Source organism: Silurus meridionalis, chromosome 17, assembly GCF_014805685.1.
Source record: "Silurus meridionalis isolate SWU-2019-XX chromosome 17, ASM1480568v1, whole genome shotgun sequence".
Taxonomy (NCBI): domain Eukaryota; kingdom Metazoa; phylum Chordata; class Actinopteri; order Siluriformes; family Siluridae; genus Silurus; species Silurus meridionalis.
This window is the reverse complement of record NC_060900.1, coordinates 19332900-19354825: the sequence shown is the minus strand read 5'-3', so window position 1 is coordinate 19354825 and position 21926 is coordinate 19332900. Positions and strand designations below refer to the sequence as shown.

Here is a 21926-nt window from a genome sequence, read left to right as displayed (position 1 = left end):
ACTCACTTACTCACTGACTCACTCACTCACTCACTCACTCACTCACTTACTCACACAAAAGTCAACATGTCCGGCTGGTGAACGGGGACATTATGAGGCAAGGCATGGTGCAGGACACTGGTTTGTCATTTTGTCCATTTTCTCTTGTAAAAAAATTGTAACTTTCTTATGGCTCGTTATTAATTTTCTCTCCTTTTTTCTTTCATTTTTTCTTTTTCTATTGTTTACTGTTTAATATTTAATGTTGCTTAAGTTTACCTGGAGCCTCACATAAGAATCTCATTGTACAAACTGTCTCTGACATATGTACACATGACAAATTAAACTTGAACCTTGAAACTTAAAACTCTGCACAGTATGACATACTAAGGGACACAGCATTTATTAACTTCAAAACTCATGTTGCAGCAGCACAATGAATAAAAACACTATAGAGACATGTCAAGAGTTTCAGTTTATTTTCAAATCAAACATCAGAATGAAAAAAAGTTTGATCTCTGTTACTTTAGGGTTGTTAGTGCCTGAGAGGCTGGTTTGGTTTCATAAACTGTTTATCGTCTGTATTTTTTTTTTTTTTTTTACAAACAGTGGTCTCTATAGAGTTGGTGCACTTAGTCATTCATCTACCTTCAATAACCACATCATCCTTAGCAAAGTCACTGTGAATTGGAATCCACGCTGGATTGGAAAAACACTGGATGTGAGTTGATAGACACCAGTTCACCAACACTTTCAATTACACCTTGATTAATTTATCACAGCTAATCATCTTACTGGCATATTGGGTGGATTAAAGGAAACCAGAGAACTGAGAGGAAAACTATGTGGAAATATGGAGACACAACTCTATCTAAGCTGGGAACTTTAAAGCTTAAGCAAAACTGTTAAGCATTAAGTGGTTTTCTATTATCTCTATATTCTATGCATTCAAATATCTTGTAAAATGTGATAAGTTCAAAGCCAATACATCAATACAGTAAGTGCTTAGTATGTAGTGATAGTGTAGTAATGTGATGTAGTTGTGTTTAAACAGAACACAACAACAGATTGTTTGCTCCTGCAGAAATCACACGATTTATAGTCAGTGTGAAATAGAAATCATAACACGTTTTTTTTTTGCCATAATATGATTTTTCCACTATTTCAAACAGCTCAACATGGTGTTGCACAAGGAAATATGTAAAATAACAAATAAAGGCCAAAAAAAAAGATTATAAAAGTTAAGAATGATTGGATTTACATCCAGGATAAGTCCTTCCTTATGTCTACTGAACTTGGAACCAGGGTAAAGCTGTTATTGAAGATGAATGAATGAATGAATGAATGAATCATTGAATGAATGAAGAATACCCATATAAGCAGGTATATGAACAAACAAAGACTTCCAAATGTCTTCAAATATTTTCATATTACCCACTCTTGACTGCTATTTTCCCAATATTCATCTGTCCTGTTTTGGGGACACTGTGCCACCTATAGCCTCATATTCCTGTTCATGGATGAATGGAGCCTGATGTAGTCTTCTGCTACTGTACCATATCTTCTTCAAGATTCATGCATTGCAATGCTGTTTTTCTCACCACAGTTGTGAAGAGAAGAAAAGGAAGGAAGGACGTAACCAAACATGAAAATTTATAATATTCGGGTGAAATATAAGACATTGGAGCAAACATCAGAAAAAAATATTTTTTGAATATATTTTTCATGACCATAGGAAGTCTGCCCTTCAGTCTTGGAGTGATTTTGTGTTGATGTTGTCATTTGTAGTTCTGTGTTGTTTTATGTAGCACCTTGGTCCTGGAGGAACATTTCATTTCACTGTGTACTCTACCAGCTGTACATGGTTGAAACGACAATAAATCCACTAGACTTGACTTGAGTATAAATTGGCTCGGTGTGTTCCAATGTGGGTCTGTGTTTCCCACATCCACACAGGTTTCCTCTGATCATCCCAAAACATGTCAAACTGTGGATAAGATGGATTGCCCCTAGTTGTGAATGTGTGTGTATGTGCATGGTGCTGTGTGATAGACTGGCATCTTATGAAGAGTATAGTCCCACCCCACATCTAGTGTTCCTGTCCATCACAGTCCTGATCAGGATAAAGCACTTACTGAAAGTGAATAAGCAAGAGTAAAGAAGATGAACGTCAAACCATCATGGAAAATACAAAATCAATGGGCTTTGTTGGGCTTTGTGATATATCAACCTATTGGGTTTTGTGATATTTTAACTATTAAAAGATTATCAGATTCACAGTTTTGCATCGGTGCATCGTCATAAAAGTTAACGATGTGATGCATCGGTTTTAAAAAGTGTGCATCGGATACAGTTTGGCATTTGTATCGTGATGCATCGTTTTGAACATATTTGCATCAGTGAAAATGATTTAGTTATATATCATTAATAGTAGATGCGCTATACTTTTAATATTTAGAAACTGACCAATAATTTGGGACTATTTTTTTTATATGTAGATTGGTTTCTCTTTGTTAAACTGTTTCTCATCTTTCACATAGAATATAGATTACCATGGCAGAGGTAGAGCTGCATCTTCCTGGACACAGAACAGATAAAGAAGACCTGGTTTTATCTTTATTTTTTATTTTATTTTTTATTTTTTGCACTACAAACCCCTGTTTGTGGAAGGACCGTGCGTTAGAAATCAGAAGATGATTTGCTGTGAACCAAAGAAATAAAATTGAACTATACCATTGTACCACTGAATTGCATAACATTGTATTTGTTCCTTTGCACCACATTGTGTTGAATCGAAATCGAATCGCACTGCATTGTAGTGTGGGTGAAACGCATCGTATCGCATCGGTAGCTGCTTTATATGTATCTTTAATGTATCGTATCGTTGGCCATAGATCGAAGTGCGAATCGCATTGGCCTCAGTTGTGATGAATTATATTAAAAATCTGCAGTGTGGACCTGCAATAAATTGTGTGATCCTGGGTGGGGGCTTTGCATATACTGTACAACATTTTTTTCCTGGTTTGTGAGTGAGTAGGTATGAGTCAGCCCTCAACATCAGGACTAAGCCCTGGCGCCTCCCTTCACCTGATTGAGGCGAGACCGCTGGATGGCGCTAGAACACCGCTATCAGTGCAGAACGGCGGCATCGCGCGAATCGGTGGAACGGAGCGCTTCACTTCAGACCTTCCACCGTCTCCTCCGGTCCGAACGCGCCAGACACGATACCGTTACACACCACCTATAAACCTTAGGTCTCCTTTCTCTTCCAGCAAACACACACACACACACACACACACAAAGAGACGCCGCGGCCACACGCGCGCAGGGCTCGCTGGATCGGAGGCGCACCCGAAAAGAAGCGCTCGAGTGCGAAGTTCGCGCGCGCGCTGGCATGGAGAGGTAGAGATGCACGCGCGCAACTTTTAAATGAAACTCTGACTTATTTTTTATTTCATTATTATTATTATTAGTAGTATTTATTGCTGGATATTTTTGCCTGGAGAGTGCTCCGTTGAGCTTGATGAATTGTAATCGCAGGGCTGCCCGGTAAATTTCAGACTGACGGTAGAATCGTGAAAGAGCGCGCGCGCGGCGGAGTGCATGGCCCGTGACAGAGGACACGAGCGCTCGCGTTATGTCCGGTAATGGAACAGCAATGAGAGCGGACTTTTCCCTGGAATAAAAGCAAGCGCTGGGCCAACAGGTAACAAGCTTCTCATATCTATTTATATTTAGAATTTTTTTTTATTATTCATTGTGCAATGCAAATGCACGTGCTGGAAGAAAATCCAATGTACACTATTATCAAATGTTACTATTTGTTGTGATCACCAAAAAAAATTATCCTACTGCTGAAAAGCAATATTTCTTAAATGATCTTAAACGATAAAACGATAAAAGCACTACTTAAAGGATTAATAGAGCCTACATTTCATCTCGTGCATCAATGAAAACTCATGCATCTAAAATGATATCCTATAAAACACACACCCTGTGTTGGTGAAAAATAAGCCTGTAAATCAGGACAGGAAATATTACACCACAAGCTCATTGAGTGTAATGTGATGGATGTGGTGTGATTTGATGGAGTGTGCTGTAGTCATGAGCTCACTAAACATCTGCATGACCCCTTTAACACCTCACAGCATCAAATAAACTATCAGTCTAGAATGAACACCCTTATAAACTATCATCGACCATCTTCAAGAATTAAGACAAGACTGAATGAAATATATGGGCTATACTTGACTGTTCAGCTACTGAAAAAAGATGGCAGGATTCACATTGTTGGAATGACATGTCATTTTTATTTCAGTAATTGATTACTGAATTATATGGTAAGTGTCATTATGTCTACATTAAAGGCATCGACATCTACAATACGAAAAAATGCATTAATACATAACTCTTATGCTTTTATCCTACAGCATATGTACCCTCTTCATTCATCTGCTGAAGAAAATCCCTTAATTAAGCATCTATTTCTAATTCATCAACAGTTCATTAACATCTAGAGCATCACCAGAGCACCACGGTTGTAGGTGTTTATTCAGCATTGTACATGTTTAACTCTAGGCTGGGGCGTTTACTGTGTTCTTGAATGCTGCAGTTCTTCTCATCCTCTTGAAATCCCTCGGTCTCTGTCGCCCGGCATCAGTCGTCTCGCGCTGTGCTTAACAACTACAGAGCATTATGAGACATGCGGATAGACTTCTAATTTACACAGGGAAGTTTTTGACAGATATAGGCTACCACACTAATAATTTCTTTTAAAAACCCATGAAAATTGTAGTCTCAAGAGACGGCTTGAGATAGGACACCAGTAATGGAAGATTTGAAACGCTACAGGAACAGCTGCTAGTTTTTTTTTTGGGTCATTTATGTGACAGGCATTAGTTCATAGAAGCCTGTGAAGAAAAATATATATTACTACCAGTAGCATTAAATTAAATCTGTAAGTCAGCTAGGCACATATGTGGTGAGACTGTTGGTGGATTTTTTGTGTGTGTGTGAAACTAAATTCTGCTGTATAACAGATGGACAGAACAAATAATTACAGGACCACATACACACACTCATTGCACATATTGACTGAAAGAGTCGCTGAGAGCTCTGAAGCTGGTGAAGTGAAATACTCATCCAGATGGGACGTATTGAATGTGACCTGTGCGCTTACTGAAACGCAGGTGGATTCTTAGAGGTCACAGTATTAAACCCTTTGTATCATTATATACAGGTTTTCAGTGTGCTACGGCTGCACTATGTATTGCTTTTTAAATGATATCATGATACTGGCTTTTGCTACTACAGTCTCATTGAAGGCTACTGTAAGTAAATAAGTCATCAGGTTGATCATTTCCATGTGTTATTATGTCACCTATTCTCAGGATAATTAATCGTTCTGTATGAGGTTTTGATGAGTCGTTGCATCCGCATGATTCAACATACTGAAATCGGAATCCTGACTAATCTTTACCTCTGTTGCATCATGAGTTTAGTGTGGAGATTGAGGGTAACTCAGTGACATTAAATGTATTTGTACCTGTATCTTTTTAATGTTCAACTTATCGATATCTGTACCTGTATTTGGATTCAAACTCAGAATGGGTGTAGCCTAAATGCTTAAGAAAAACAGAGGGAGAAACAAAAGCAATGTCAGTCTGGTGTGTAAACTCTGACTTCCTCAATCTCAGTTACATTACTCGAGTTTGTAATTGGCCTCAAACTGGGATGTGTGTTGGACTGTTGTTTGTGCCTCCATAAAATTTTCTAGAAGGTTTTCAGTTGTTTCTCAAAAGATATTAATAGCCTATTCTAAACCATGGTAGTTACTAAGGATGATGAAGCATGTCACGCATAACTTTACGACCGTGATCTCTCACCAGTGCCCGCATAAAAGCAAAAACCTCCTGGCTTTATTTCGGTGAATATAGTGTCACAGTTATAGTTCAGTTTTCTCCACTGAAAAAGACTTAAAATTTAAGATGCTATTTAGGATGTTATCTGTTAATATGTGTACATACATAATTTTAATATAGATATTCATGTTTGGTTACATTTTACATATATATATATATATATATATATATATATATATATATATATATATATATATATATATATATATATATATAAATGGAATTGTGCTGCAATATATATATATATATATATATATATATATATATATTATATTATACTATACTACTATTATACACTGATCAGGCATAACATTATGACCACCTGCCTAATATTGTGTTGGTCCCCCTTTTGCTGCCCCTTTTGCTGACCCATCGAGCATTAACAGCATTAACTTCTTCAGCAATTTGAGCAGTACAGGAGCAGTACAGGAGCTCGTCTGTTGGATCAGACCCTAGAAGCCAGCCTTCGATGCATTAATGAGCCTTGGCCACTTATGACCCTGTCGCTGGTTTACCTCTGTTCTTTCCTTGGACCACTTTTGATAGATACTGAGCACTGCAGACTGGGAACAGCCCACAAGAGGAGCAGGTTTTGAGATGCTCTGACCCAGTCATCTAGCCGTCACACTTTGGGTCACTTTGGTCAAACTCACTCAAATCCTTACACTTGCCCATTGTTCCTGCTCCTAACACATCAACTTTGAGGACAAAATGTTGCTGCCTAATCTACCCCACCCACTAAAAGGTGTGATGATGAGGAGATAATCACTGTTATTGACTCACTAGTCATAATGTTATAATGTAATTTTGTTATGCCTGGTGTGTCAGTGTATATACTAATTGCAATAAGATGGGAACTAGAATGCCCAATGCAGAATTCCACAATTTGTCTTTCCAATTCAAGCTACAAGCCAAACAGATGACTATTTTTGCAGAAACATAGATACATTTGTATCAAGCCACATGAGAATGGCATGAGATATTGACAGTTCAGAGAAGCAATCTGTAATAGTCCGATGGGAATATGCACTTATGTGAGTCAAAACATAGACTACCAGACTGGCATAACTTGACAGAACTCCCACAGTGCTCATTAACCCCGGGTCTACTGCTCAGACTAATTATAATTGTAAGGGATGGACGTATATAAGTTTGTCTTTTTAATAGGTAATTCATTGCTCTTTGATGGGATTTTCAGTATGTGATAGCAAATCAATAACAAAAAAAGTGTGTTTGGAAATCATGTCCCTACCGCAGCTTACCTCAAGTAACTATTTATAGATTCTGTACAACCTAATGTGACGTTCATTATGTCATGCTCTAATAAAGACGAATAGAGATGTGGTGATATTTTGTATATCACAAGAAATACATTTCTTACACATAATCATTTGATAATGGCATCTGACTGGTAATATTCATGACAGTACCACTGTTAGCTTATATTTGACCCTTCAATCACATGACAAAACAACAGGCAAATATTCATTTTTTTATGTACAGTTCCCCGATTCCCGTGACAATTGCATGTCAAAGCAGGAAACGAGTACTATTTTTCAATGTACAACAGCATGTCAGTGCAAAAGCACAGCAATTAAAATTAACATTTTCTCAACTTCATGCAAATTACGGATGACACGACAAAATGGCAAATCCAAATCGCTGACTTGAATGATTAATCAGCCAAATTAAAATTATATTTTTTTATTCTTTCTTTTAAAATTTAGCTCCTATCTGTGTTTGTAATGCTTTAATGCAAAAATTAAATAAAAGAGAAAACTTAGAACTTTGTTTTTTTTTTATTAGCCTGCCATACACAATTTAATTTAAAGAGTATAAAGACATTATACATAATACAAGGAAAATAAAGCTGGGGAAAAAAGCAACCACTAGTGTAGCTGGTACAATGAGCTTTCACTTATAAACTGCTAATGCAATTTGTGGAACTGATCATAAAATGTGTATGTGCTTTATAAACATCCCATATCACATTTAGTCGATACTTGCTGTTATTATAACCTCTACTCTTCTGGAAGATGTTCCACTAGATTTTAGAATGTGATTGTTGGAGATTTGTGCTCCTTGAACCACACAAGTAAAGTCAAGTATTGATGTAGGACGAGGATGCCTGGGGTGCAGTCAGCATTCCAGTTCATTCCAAAGGTGTTCCAAAGGCTGGAAGAGATTTAGATCTCCTAGTTCAATAAAGGAACAATTTAAAGATACCGAATCCAGAGACATTGTATACAATTGTGTGCCACCAACTTTGTGTTAACAGTTAGAGGAAGAATTACATGTGGCTGGAAAAGCCAGGTGTCCCAATACTTGTTAATATATTGTTGTTCCATAGATAAAACAGCAGTAGATTTTAATATTAACTGTGTCTTTAATTAAATTTGTGTAGCTACAGTATACAGATATATACAGTACAATATGCATATAGTGGTGCATCTGTTAAATGTGTGTACAGTAGTTAGCACAGTTTGCATAGCTTAGTAATCAAATTTGAAGCCTGGCATTTAAAGAGCTTCAAACAATTAATTCTTGTACTGTTTACACTTTATTAAAGGAATAAAATGTATTTGTAACACATTTTAAAGACTCGTGTGGACTATAATGTAGTAAGTTATGTGGTTGTTGAGTACAATTTTGGACACTACCCTTCCTTATCTGAGTTAAAAATGTCCATGGACAGATGATGCCCACCCACAAGTGAAAACAGTAGCACTTTCTCCAAGCGCACAAGAGACAAACTACAAGCGACACGAACAACTTGTCGCTCGAATAGTGTGAAAGCAGCTTGATATTCATATTGGAATCAGAGCTTATACTGGTCTGAGTGGCTGATTTTTTTGATGCGCTGTAGTTTCTGATCCCATTCACTAACATATTTTAAGCTGTGAACAGATATACATTCGTGACCAATATAGCTTCTGGTTTACTTTTATACAGCTTGCCAGCAGAAGGTCTCCACTCGTCAGATTTGTTACTGTAAGGAGTTCTGATATATGCAGTAGATAGCATATCAAAGATGAAAAAACAATTGTGCATCCTTATTTATGGTTCGAAAATTCCTCTCTTAAATTAGTTTTGTTACGTCTGTGCCATGAATGTTATGACAGGTTAACACATAGCAGGAGTTGTTATGCTGCAGTCTGCAGTCGAGGTCTGCTGCCAAAGATCAGGAATGGTGTGGTGTAATTAGACTGCATTTACAACAATCTCATAATGGTGATTTACTAATCACCCTACCAGCAGGAAGCCAACGCAAAATGAGAGAGAGAGAGAGAGAGAGAGAGAGGAAAAGAACAGTAGAGAGAGAGAGAGAGAGAATTAGACAGCTAATTATGTTTGGTAACTTGCACAAAGGAGCTTGTGGAGAAGTGAACTAATTTCAGGCCTTTGAGTATCAGGGTGCATTTTTTCCTTTTTCCATTTTCAAAACCTCTGATTAAAGCCTATTTATCTCATGTCCTCACATCCTCTGCTTACTCCTTATCTGTCTAATTGCCTAACAGTGCTGCTTTCCTTTCTCCATATGTCTTTCTCTCTTTATCTCTTCAGCATATCCCTTTCACAGTTTATCTCCAGCTCTTCCTATTCACTCTTTTATTTAACGTGTCACGACAAGTCAACTGTTTTTCCCTTAATGGGTTCTATGACTGAGTTCCTGATTATTTCGGAGCATTTAGTTATTGGCTCCAGTGCTTAAAAGCTTCAGGCTCCTATTGCTCCTCTGATCCTGTTCCTGTTTGATTAATTAGCTTACCCCCCCACCCACACACACATATACACATACACACACTTGAGCCTGTTTGTGTTGAGTGTGTGTGTAGACACTATGTGCAGTTGAAGTATTATTACGGTTTGGTTATTTGTGGGAACTGCTGATGGCTAAAGGTAAGAGGTCAGGGCTCATGGGAGCGATGCTGGGCTGTGTGGCACTCTGTGTGTATGTGTGTGTGTGTGTGTGTGTGTGTGTGTGTGTGTGTGTGTGCATTTGTGCCCCACAGTGTTGAGTTTCAGCTACTTTTAAACCGCTGAGAGCTGTCTGGGAGGGAGGATTAATGTCTAACAGACCTCCGCTCACCCATTATCCTGTAATTGATCGGCTGTTAGGTGATTAATCCATCAAAGACATTAACGAAGACAGAGCATCTGAATACCTCAGTTGTGTACAACTGTGTGTGTGTGTGTGTGTGTGTGTGTGTGTGTGTGTGTTGGTTTTGTGGTTTATGTGGACATTTGACCTGATTACGTACCGACATTATGGGGACATTTGGGATTATGGGGACAGGACAGGTGTCCTCATAATTCCCGCACTGTGGCTATATATATCTATACTAGAGGAGCTGAAATTCAAAATTTCAGTCCATGTCCATTATACCACAAACACCGAAACTGACTTAACACAGTGTAACTTTGGAATTTCGTAGTGCGCCCTGTAGCCCGGAGCCGGTACTGCAATCCGTTCACACATGTGTGAAAATTTGAGCCTTCTGATTGGCTAGCGCTGATTGCCATTTTTCGTTCTGTGATTGGCTGAGACCTACGTCAATTATCCTACGTGTTCCTTTTAAGGCGGAGTTTCATTAGACTCGGTTTGCCAACACATTGAACAGCCATTATCCAGCCCTTTAAAAGCCAGGTATGATTATAAAGTTCATAAACTTAATGAGTAGACTATTGATATATTCCAAGAGCTCGGTTCCTTGTTGTAAATTAATGTTGTAAGAAATATTTCATTGGAATCTGGAGATTGGGGTGAATTTAGCCTTAAGAATGCATAAATTAAAGCTGGCTAGTTAGCAACATTATCAATGGTTAGTTTTAAAACCTGAGTTGAATAACTAATTACTGATAAATCTTGTACCGAATGCGCACTGTATAAATTTGGGTTTAGTGCGTTTGGCCGAATTAAAATGAAGGGAAATGTCTGTATGTTAGCATGGATGCTAGCTAATAATAGTCAGTGCTGATAGCCGCTAGCTGATAGCCGCGCATCCTCGCGGCTCTTTAAACGCGTTCGCTCCGGCCACAGAGCGCGTGCAGTGTTGTAAGGTGAGCTGCTGGGCATACAGCACCCGGACTGCTTATAAACTACTGAGAACTGCTTTTAATTATTTTATTTATTATAAGGCTGTATGCTATTTAATGTCGCTAGAACATCACTTCCGGTTAGCGCGTGCAGTGTTGTAAGGTGAGCTGTTGTACACACAGCACCCGGACTGCTTACAAACTACTCAGAACTGCTTTTAATTGTTATTATTTTGTTTATTATAAGGCTGTATGCTATTTAATGTCACTAGAACATCACTTCCGGTTAGCGCGTGCGACCGGAAACAGCTGAGTGCGTGCGGCGCGGGAGTTACATGGCTGAGTTTGGAGCGGTGGTGAGGGTCTGAGTGTGAGATAGAGATGATGGTACAGTGTGTAAACACTGCTGTATCACTGTGAGGGTGTAAATAACCCCTGATACTCTTCACTCATAACTCAGTAATACTGTAGTCAGAAGTAAAGCAGAATGAACACATCAGAAGTCTGATATCTTTGAGTGTCAGTGTGATGGAGAGTTTAAATCCCAGCTCTCCTCAGCATTGTCCCATGCTCTATCACTGGACATGTTTTACATAAACACCACTTATATTAACAATTTAAGGTTTTAGTTTAAATAAACACTCATTTCTGTGGGGAAGAACAGCATCATTTTAACATGGCTGAGATGAAGCGCAGAAGAAGAAAAGAACATCCAAAGCAGGAGACGGAGTATTACACATCTGCTGGGAAAGACAAACCTGGAAATATATAAATTCAGATAAAGGTAAGGGTCCATTCACACATGCCATCCTATGTTCCTTTTGACCTAGACTGCTTTCATTAACAGACAGGGCATTAGGATAAAACTGGTGTGAAGTTCACGACTGGATTAATATTTCATTTTTTCTTATTCAGGGTGTGGAGTATTCAGTTCAGTCCCTTTTGATGAGGGAGACCTCTTTAACCTCGCAACAGCAGACACTCTGGCAATCATCGAACACAGTAAACAGGTAATATATATTTTTTTACAGTTGTGAAATTATATTGAGCTCTTATTATATCTTATAAATCTGTATGTAGTGTGTATGCCTGAGACCTGTTTCATTGTATATCAGGGCTTTAGTGATTTACATGTGTTTTGTGTTTATTGGCGTGTGTATGTAACAGACATGGTTTAGCAGTACACTGGGTATATGGGGACGTTGTTGTAATGTGATAGTCAATGTACATAAGCAGCTGTGTGTATAGTGTCTGACAGAAACCTGGTCTCGAGGGACTTCACTTTATAAAGTTATTGTATGAGCACCATTAACTTTATTAAATTAATTTCTCTTAAATTTGCATCTTATAGATGTAGACTTACTGACTATTGTACTTCCTTATCCCTCAGAGGTAAGGGTTTGTTACAGAAGCACCAAATAGCAGATGTGACCTGGGTGATTGTATATCATGAGAACAAAAGTGACCCAAATATTATAGTATAGTTAAGGCAGCAATGTTCTTGCTGGGTGTAAATAATATACCATATATACAGTGTGCTTTGCTAATGTACTGTATATACAGTGCACTTAAAATCACCCCAAAAGCCTGACATAGACCTTATAGAGTATCTGTAAAATGCAATAGTAAAGGAAGTGGCAGATTGTTGTTGCTCTAATAAAAATAAAAGGAATATTTGTTGATTCAATCTTGGTGGAAACTACTGGAATTTTCACAGAAACAGTTTTATGCATAGTCATTTGTAGAACTAGCAGTTCTGCAAAACCTAGTATGTCGGACTAAATACTAAGACCTTGTTTGCGATTGTTAATAATACAATTGCTGGTGATCCAAATGCTTTTTTTAAATATTTCTAAACATACCAATCTGTTTTAAATTAAATGTTTTGTGTAAAACTTAGTTTTATGTATCTTTTGAAATTAATGTCTTGGTTTGATATGGTTGCTAATGCAGTAAAATTAATTGCATTAAAATGTGACTTAAGTATCAAATACATTCTAGGGCTACTTAATGTTTATAACAAATGTGAGAAAGATTTCTTGTTTCTGTTTTTAGAATGTAGCTGAAAACATTAGAGGTTACTGCAGTAGATGAGTTGGAGGCTGCTGATCCAGGAGAAGAGTGAGAAAAGGTAATTTATAAAAATCATATTCTGATTATTTATTCCCAAAATGTTGCAGGTACTTTGCATTGTTTTAGTATGTTTTTATCAGTACGTATTGTCTCTCTTAGTCACTGGGAGAGATTGACTGGATGGGTGAACACTATCTGTGAACCATGTCTTGAGATCAAAATGACTGAGATTTTGTGTGCAGTTTTAGGTGCTGGGGTTAGGATTGAGTTAGTCTGTGTGTATGTAGTGTGTATGGCTGAGACCTGTTTTATGAGAACACTGTGTCTAATAAGGACATGCATAGACCATCATGTAAGAGTCCTCTACCAAAGGAGTATTAGTGTGTCCGTGTGTTTGACAAATACATGGTATATCAGGGCTTTAGTGATGTACATGTTTAGTGTTTATCTGAGTGTATATGGAACAGACATGGTTTAGCAGTACACTGGGTATATGGGGACGTTGTCAATGTACATAAGCAGCTGTGTGTATAGTGTCTGACAGAAACCTGGTCTCGAGGGACTTCACTTTATAAAGTTATTTTATGAGCACCATTAACTTTATTAAATTAATTTCTCTTAAATTTGCATCTTATAGATGTAGACTTACTGACTATTGTACTTCCTTATCCCTCAGAGGTAAGGGTTTGTTACAGAAGCACCACATAGCAGATTTGTTGTACCTTGTAGTAATGTGATAGTCAATGTACATCATCAGCTGTGTGTATAGTGTCTGACAGAAACCTGGTCTCGAGGGACTTCACTTTATAAAGTTATTGTATGAGCACCATAAACTTTATTAAATTAATTTCTTTCAAATTTGCATCTTATAGATGTAGACTTACTGACTATTGTACTTCCTTATCCCTCAGAGGTAAGGGTTTGTTACAGAAGCACCACATAGCAGATGTGACCTGGGTGATTGTATATCATGAGAACAAAAGTGACCCAAATAGATTATAGTTAATGCATCATGCGTATTATTATATTGCTGGGTGTCAATTATATGGGTGCAAATTAATAGAGAGCCAAAAGATTATGAAAAGTAAAAAAATATTTATATATTGTTAATTATGTCCAAATGATAGTCCAAATGTGTTAACCTGGTTAAGAAGATGCTACAGCCAGGCTTACATTGTCTGATTTTTGGAATAACTCCAATATTTTACTGCTGTCTGTACATCAGATAGTCAGTGGAATGCGAGCGTAAATTTGAAACGTTAGTGAAGCTAAATGTATGTTTAAAATCAAAAATGCTTTGAGAATCTAATTGGTTTGTGTCCAGCCTAAAGGGAGGTAATAGCCATTAAAATATCCCTGGACAGGTCCATATAAAAGCATTTAGTTTTGTCTATTTTAGATTACCATTGTAAAGGGCCAATCTAAGCCTAAGAAACAGGATTCAAAAGAACTTTGTGAAAAGACAAAAAAGTAAGGTTGCCTGATAGACATTATTTTTGTCATAAGAAATTCTGTTAAATAATTATAAACTGAGTATTTGTTTTGGTTATGTTTTTAAATATGTACTGAACAGTATCTTACAATAACAAAAACAGTTCTTGAACAAAAAGAAAATATGACAAAGGTTTATATTGATAATTTGTATATCATATTACTGTTCAGTAGAATATACAAAAACCTTGTTATTTTATCACCTCAGCTTTGAAATTAAAGGTATGCATTTAAATTGTAAAATTGAGTCCTTGATATGTCCTGTGTAGAATTAGGCTAGTATTAAGGCATCAAGATAAATTGGTGAAAATCTTTAATGTTATGATTATTCAAATCGATGAGCTTTTAGTTACAAACGAAACATACAGTAGTATTAATTTTTGCATCTGCTTTTAAGATAAACTCAACATTGATGCTAGTGATGGAAGTGACTCTGAGAGTGGGGCTGATGCTGCGAATTTGGATGCTTCCTGAAGACACCAGCACAGATCAGTAGGTTTTCTAACCTGTTCTAACCATGTTTAATATGCGCCATAATATGTCAGTCCACACTGCTAATGTACTCAATGATGATTTCTTTTTTACAGGGATGTGAAGCAATCGGACACCAGAAGAGGAAAATGGTTTGCGTTGCATTTTTTTAGGTTATGATTTTTCAGGATTTTTCAGGACACTTTTTTCAATATATTAATTAGCAATAAGAATTTATATTACAAAAGGTAACATTATTCACATTTATTTGCTATTTATAGTCCTAAACAAACCTCTGCCATCATACCTCTTTCACTTACTGTCTGTGGTTATGTTTGCATACACTCATTGATACAATTGAGTTCTTCGATGTCCCATCTACATTTATGGCAATAGCAAACTCCCATTCCCAGAGCGACGAGAAAAGCTTTGGAGTTCCCATCAAGAAATGTACACACCAGGCATAACGTTATGATCTTATAACGTTATGACTAGTGATTGAATAACACTAGCTCTTTATTATGGCAGCTGATCGTGGGTGGGATTTATTAGGATTGTAATTAGCTTTACAATTTTCCTCATTTTAAATTGGTTTAAGTGTCTTTATGTAATTCATTTGTATATCTAGCTCTCTGCAAGCTTTATATAACACTGAGCATTTTGGAGATTTCACTATGCACTAAACATTCAAATATCTAAACATCTTGGTTATCAAATTTCATTTATAATGGGTTTTTTGGTTAGTTTGTTTATGAATATTTTTGCAGAGACTAAAAAAACTCGAAGGAAACCGAAAACTACAAGGAAAGGACTTGTTCTTTTAAGTCACTGATGTCTTGATAGTGCACCATGCTGTCAAGTCTGTGTTTGTGTGTGTCAGAGGGCCAATAAAACATGCCTGTCCCTTCAATACTGTGTGATGTCTTGTTTGTGTATTGTTAAAACCAATGTCCTGATAAAGCCCGTATGTCCTTACAAACACTATTTTTGTCAGAAGGCGGGACATTCCGAGCAGGTCCTCATATACAACCATAATGTCAGGTCTTTATATAAATTGTTTAAATTTGTGTAAAGTAATTCTGAAGTGAAATTTGTTTTCCTCAGAGCTGATTAGATTTTTTGACATTTGTAGCATCACTGTAGCACAAGGGGAAGGGTGGGTACCTTTAAACCATGGTACAACTTGTTTACCAGGCAAAGTCCACCTAATACATAAAAACCAGTATGTGTGTGTGTGTGTGTGTGTAGGTGTGTGTGTGTGTTTGAGTGTGTTCAAGTGTATGTGTGCATTGAAGGGTGTTGATGAGGGCCTTGAGCTTTTTGCACATTAAACCAATCTATGCACTTTAGGTTCAGGCTGAAACTGTAAAGTCAAACATGTACAGTGTGCTGTAAAGTGGCCTTTCTCTGACAAGGTGTTGATATCAGGACCTGAGTCTGTGCCAAGATCTTGAACCATTCTGCGCTGTTCTTTAATGAATAAAAATGGTTCTTGGCCAGCAAAATTGGTTCTGCTCCAAGCGACACACTGGGTTGGAAAAGTGGAGCTGATAATGCCAGGGTCTTGGGGTCATATCACTGCAATCCAAGCAACTGATCTTGTTTACATGACTGTGATTAAACATGTATGAAGGTTATAAAAAAAAATATATATATATATATATATATATATATATATATATATATATATATATATATATATATATATATATATATATACACACACAAAAATAATCAGCTATTTATTGGTAATGCGATTAATGCATATAAACTAACACCTCATGAACACCATTGCAATTGTGATGGGAAGATCATTTTAGTGACTTGGTTCTTTGAATCTAGTTCATCAAAATTAATGCTTTTTTTTGTCATTTAATTAATTTGGTTCAGAAAAAATATAAAATGTGTATTTTTTTTATTTTAAACACAAATTATACTAAACAGAATCTCACCTCTCAAATCTTTTGCGATTAGTTATTTTGTACGTGACTCCCATAATTATTAAAACAATAATTTTCGGACCAAAAGAACCTGATCTATTGCATTGTGTAGCGTCTATGGGAGTCATGTGATGAATGAACGACTCGGAGTAGAAGAGACTAGAGGTAAACTACTCAATTTTGTTTTCTGTACACAACCTACGGGGATTTTCACATTAAAGTCTCGTTCAAGATGAACGAATCGTTCATGAACAAACCATCACTACAGTGAACATTTCATAATTCATTATTTATACTATCATTCAATCACATGCACGAATGAGGACATGCATAAATGGTAACGGGTGAAATGTAAAACAGACTCATGATAGAAATGATGACGGTTAACTGCAAAACTAGAGCAACGCTGACAGAAAAACTCCTCTTCTTTTCACATCCCCTCTCTTTTCTCCTCTACTCATCACCCCATTACTTAAAAAACCTTGAGCAGTCACTACCATCCTTGGCTTTTTCTCTCAGCAGAGGCAGAGGACAGAGAGAGATAATAGTCCTGAAAGAGGCTCACTGGGAATTCCTGCTCTGCACTACACCTGCAGGCTTCAGCTCTCTTATCAGTTTATCAGGCAGCAGTTAAACACTGGTTACTGATCTGAATCTGTGAAGACCTGCCATGCGTTTGTTCCAGCGATTCACTGTAAAAAATTTTACTAGTTCGGGTGCTCTTTATAGAGAGTAACACTGGTGTCAAAGTGTTTTATTTCTTTTATATTAAATGGTTAATTAGATGTATTTCCTGAAAGTCTCATCATAGGCATTAAACTATAATGCATGCACATAGTAACACACTCACAGAGAGGCAAGTAGGCAACAAAATTCCTCTATCTTTTCTACTTCAGGTGTTCCCAAGTCCGTAATCATGCTTAACAGAGAATCTTTGCATGATGGTCATTAGTTTTATCCAAACTACAAGCTACTAACGATTCTGTCATTTGTTACCTCGTGTACGTTTGATTGGGCAGTGTGTACCATCTCAAACACTACTGATGATGTATAATATGTCTGTGAAGCTGGATTAAATAAGTTAGGTTCAAAGCACAATAAATCTAGTGGGCATTCACTAAGTGTAACCACATAACTGTCAGTGATTTCTATTAATATTTACATAACCTATACTTCAGGCTATCGAATGTATACTTATTTATGATACTTATTAAAAAAAAAGTCTATGCAAAGCATATGAATAAGATGTTGGGCCACCTCAAGCAACCAAAACAGCTTCATTGTGCTTCAACTTCAGATGTTCCTGAAGTTTTTGGAGCTATACTGACCAGATGAACATCCTTTTTCCAGTAGATGTTTACACAGCTGATGCATTGACAATGTTTTTTTTTATTTCATAAACTATATTGGACAACTGGTCAAAAGTATGGTATGTGCTTTTTGAAAATGTTCTACTAGATTTTGGAGTGTGCTTGTGAAGATTTGTGCTCATTTAGACACAAGGGTGTAAAGTCAGGTACTGATGTAGGTGAGGTGAGGATGCCTGGGGTGCAGTCAGCGTTTACATTCACCCCAAAGCTGTTTATTAGTGTTGAGGTCAGAGCTCTACAGCAGGAGATCTTCCACTCCAACCCATGCAAAACATATCTTCATGGTGTTTGCTTTGTGTACAGGGACACTGTCATGCTGGAACAGGTTTGGGTCTCCTAGTTCAAGTGAAAGGAAAATGTCATGCTGCTCCATCCAAAGACCCCCTGTACAACTGTGTGCAAGAGTTTGAGAAAGAATTCAGTTGTCCCAATACTTTTGTCCGTATAGTGTATAAGCTATTTGTATGGGTTGATATCTCATGACTATGTGAACCATACTTATTTCATGCTTATCGAACTATCCAGAGATCCCTTGTTCTCTATGAATGGGGTGGACTTATATATTTATCCTTTAAATAAGTATCATGTGCATAACAAAAACACATTGTAAATCAACGAGGCCAGTTTTCCCACTGGAAATGGAGCAAAGGCATGCTTTACATTGTCCGAGACCATCAGTGTTAATACAGCATTGGGAGACACAGGGCAGACTGTAATTATAGCTCTAATTTCACACAAAATGTGACACAAAAAAAAAGATGCACACTGTGTATTCTGGTTTCTCATGCTCTTGACACTGACAGATGTTAGTTGCGCTTCTTATGGAGCCAGTGTGGATCGAAAATGGAAGCACATCTGTTCTGTAAGACGGGTTACTAAAATGCCTCTGTGTGATCTTGCGTTTCGATTTATCACCGTGCTTAGCAATCATGATCCCGGAGCTTCCAGAAATACAAGCATGACCTCGACGAGTCTGTTATTTTTGCTGAATTTCCCACGAATTTAACATTTCAATAACCGTTCTCACCAGGCATTACTTGAAAGAAGACATTTTGACATTCTGTACAGCACCGTAAAAATGGACAATGACCTTTAAGTAGCTTTTTAACTCTCTCTCCCTATTTCTCCATCTCTCTCTCTCTCTCTCTCTCTCTCTCTCTCTCTCTCTCTCTCTCTCACTCACTCTCCATCGTTCACACTGCGTGATCTGTTCTTTTCAGCCATGCGGGTTTCACACTGTATTTGTGTGATTATGGTGTTGTTAACCATGATGCTGCACGACATTTCACTAATGTCAGAATCACTTCACACCCTTGCGCAGTGGCCTTTTCATAATTGGTTGATGTCCTTGTTCGTTTACACAATTTGTAAATCTTTTTTTTTTCACACGAGAAACCCTGTAGTGCAGATTTGACAAGGCGGAAAACTATTTTAGTGAATAGCAGGTAGAGGTGTAGTGTGCGGTGTGCAATTTACTGGACTTAACTAAGAAAAATCACATCTTTGCAAATTCCATTTTTTTATTTAACTCACATACTGTTATAATACTTTCCATGTGTTGCATTCATTATTATTTAGAGCTAACAAATTGCCTTGTTTGGCTGGATCACAAACAGCTTCATATTCACTATATATGCACACAAGTTAGAGTATAAAAGTCAAAGCTGATTTTTCCCAGTTCTATCCTGGGACCACAAGCCAGAAACACAACCAGGATGAACCATCAATCCACCATATTTGAATAAAATATCAAATATATTAAAAGCTAGGAGAATTTAGAGTAGACAGTCTACCTACAAAGATATTTTGGGAGAGAAGAAACCAAAGCACCCAGGAATAAGCCATGAGGACATGGAGAGAACATGTGAAACACTTCAGATCTGAGCTCTTAACTGAAGAATTGAGCCTCCACTTCTGGAGCTGTGAACCTCTAGAATTTGTCTGATGAAAGGTTTAAGGTATAATATCACTTTGAAGACAAAAAAATATTATAGTTAGTAAAATATTAAAATGAGGCTTCTAGGTGAAAAATATGCTAATATAATTTAAAGTCACATAGTAGAATATAAAAATATATAAAAAACACATGGGGATGCACATTTCTGCTCTGTGTTGTACAGTTTTCATTCTTTCTCTCTCTCTTTCTCTCTCTGAAGCTGGGAGGATGCTGAGCTGCTGAGATGGGGGCTTCAGCAGGCTCTTGCTTAAGAAAAAAAGATTCTCTGTAACATCCTCTTGAACCTGGACACATCCTGTGAGGATGAGCTCAGTGCTGTAGGAGATGTCTACTGAAAAAGATATAGCATTTTAACATTGCAATCACTTTTTAGGACATTACAATCATTCTCATAGTGCAGGGTGAGACAGAGAAGTGGGGATGGAGAGGGAAGTGAGGTGAGAAATCAGGGCAAGACAGAGGAGGGGGGAGAAGAGTAAAAAAATAATAATAAAAAGATGGAAGTGAGTAAAATAGAGGGAGGGATGGATGGGGAATGCTGATGTGCTGCATTGCTATTAGATACATTTGTTAGTACAAGTAGTGGACTATTTTACAAAAGAAATGGTAAGAATGGCATTTTATAGTAATCAGCCTAAAAATGTAAACCATTGACATGTAAAGTGAATAACACTGATTATCTCATTCAATAATACTTGTCAAGAAGTAGGATATATTAAGCATGTGAACAGTCCGTTTTCAGTAAATTGTGATGATTAGACCTGGGCTAAAGCATCTTCAAAATCTTCAGGTCTTTAGGGGTTAGTACTAAGCAAATGTGGTCCAAGAAAGGGCAAACGGTAAACCAGTAACAAGGTCATACGCACCCAAATCTAAATGATGGCTAGACCCCACTTTCAACATAAAACATTTCACGGATTGAGGTTAGTGTTTTGGTGCTAGATACCAAAACACACCTTTAGAGGTCTTGTGGAAACCTTGCCCTGATGGGTCAGCATAAGGGGGATTTACACAATATTAGGCAGGTGGGTTTAATATTCTGACTGATTAGTACATGCAACAATATGTAACTGAGGTAATATTTAGCTGTTCTTGCTAGCCAAGGCAAGTTCAGATTTTAGAGTGATTACAAAATGTGTGCGCTGAGTATAATATTGATTAGATGTACATTTTATGCATTGAGAAACATACTGAAAGTATATTGGAACTGCAAATGTGTGAGAAATTAAACTTTACTATGATAATATTGTTATAATTTTAATATTAGTCAGTTTAGCTATGACATTCTCACGATTTCATAAACCAAACTTTTTATTTTACTGTAAGATTTTTTAGCATAGCATGCCACAGATAAAAAAAAAAATTGTGAGTTGAGATCAGTGTAAGAATGCATAATGTGACATGTTCACCGGTGGCTGAATGCATAATGTGACACGCTCGTCGGCGCAATCGAAAACAAAGACAGCCGACGACGAAGCCGAAGTTCTGGCAGCTTCAAAAATTTTCTTTATTAAACTTTCAGAGTGTGACCATTGATACGATGTTCATTTTAAAGCCCACGATAAGAGGACAACATGTCATGATGCACGTCTCGAACTGAAAAAATAAAATGTTAATGTTTGAGCAAGGGATCAATTGTAGTACCGAATTTGCTCATATTAATGAATTAATATTACATTAGCAGTTT

General features: G+C 37.1%; 1 protein-coding gene across 1 annotated transcript in view; it reads left to right on the top strand.

The window, feature by feature from the left end:
* Nucleotides 1–3106: 3106 nt before the first annotated feature.
* tafa3b (TAFA chemokine like family member 3b) overlaps nucleotides 3107–21926 on the top strand; it is a 126619-nt gene continuing 107799 nt past the window's right edge. Inside the window, exons 1-2 of the mRNA XM_046870393.1 lie at nucleotides 3107–3381; nucleotides 3520–3685. The gene's annotated coding sequence lies outside the window, so the exon portion shown is untranslated. The remainder of the gene's footprint in view (nucleotides 3382–3519; nucleotides 3686–21926) is intronic.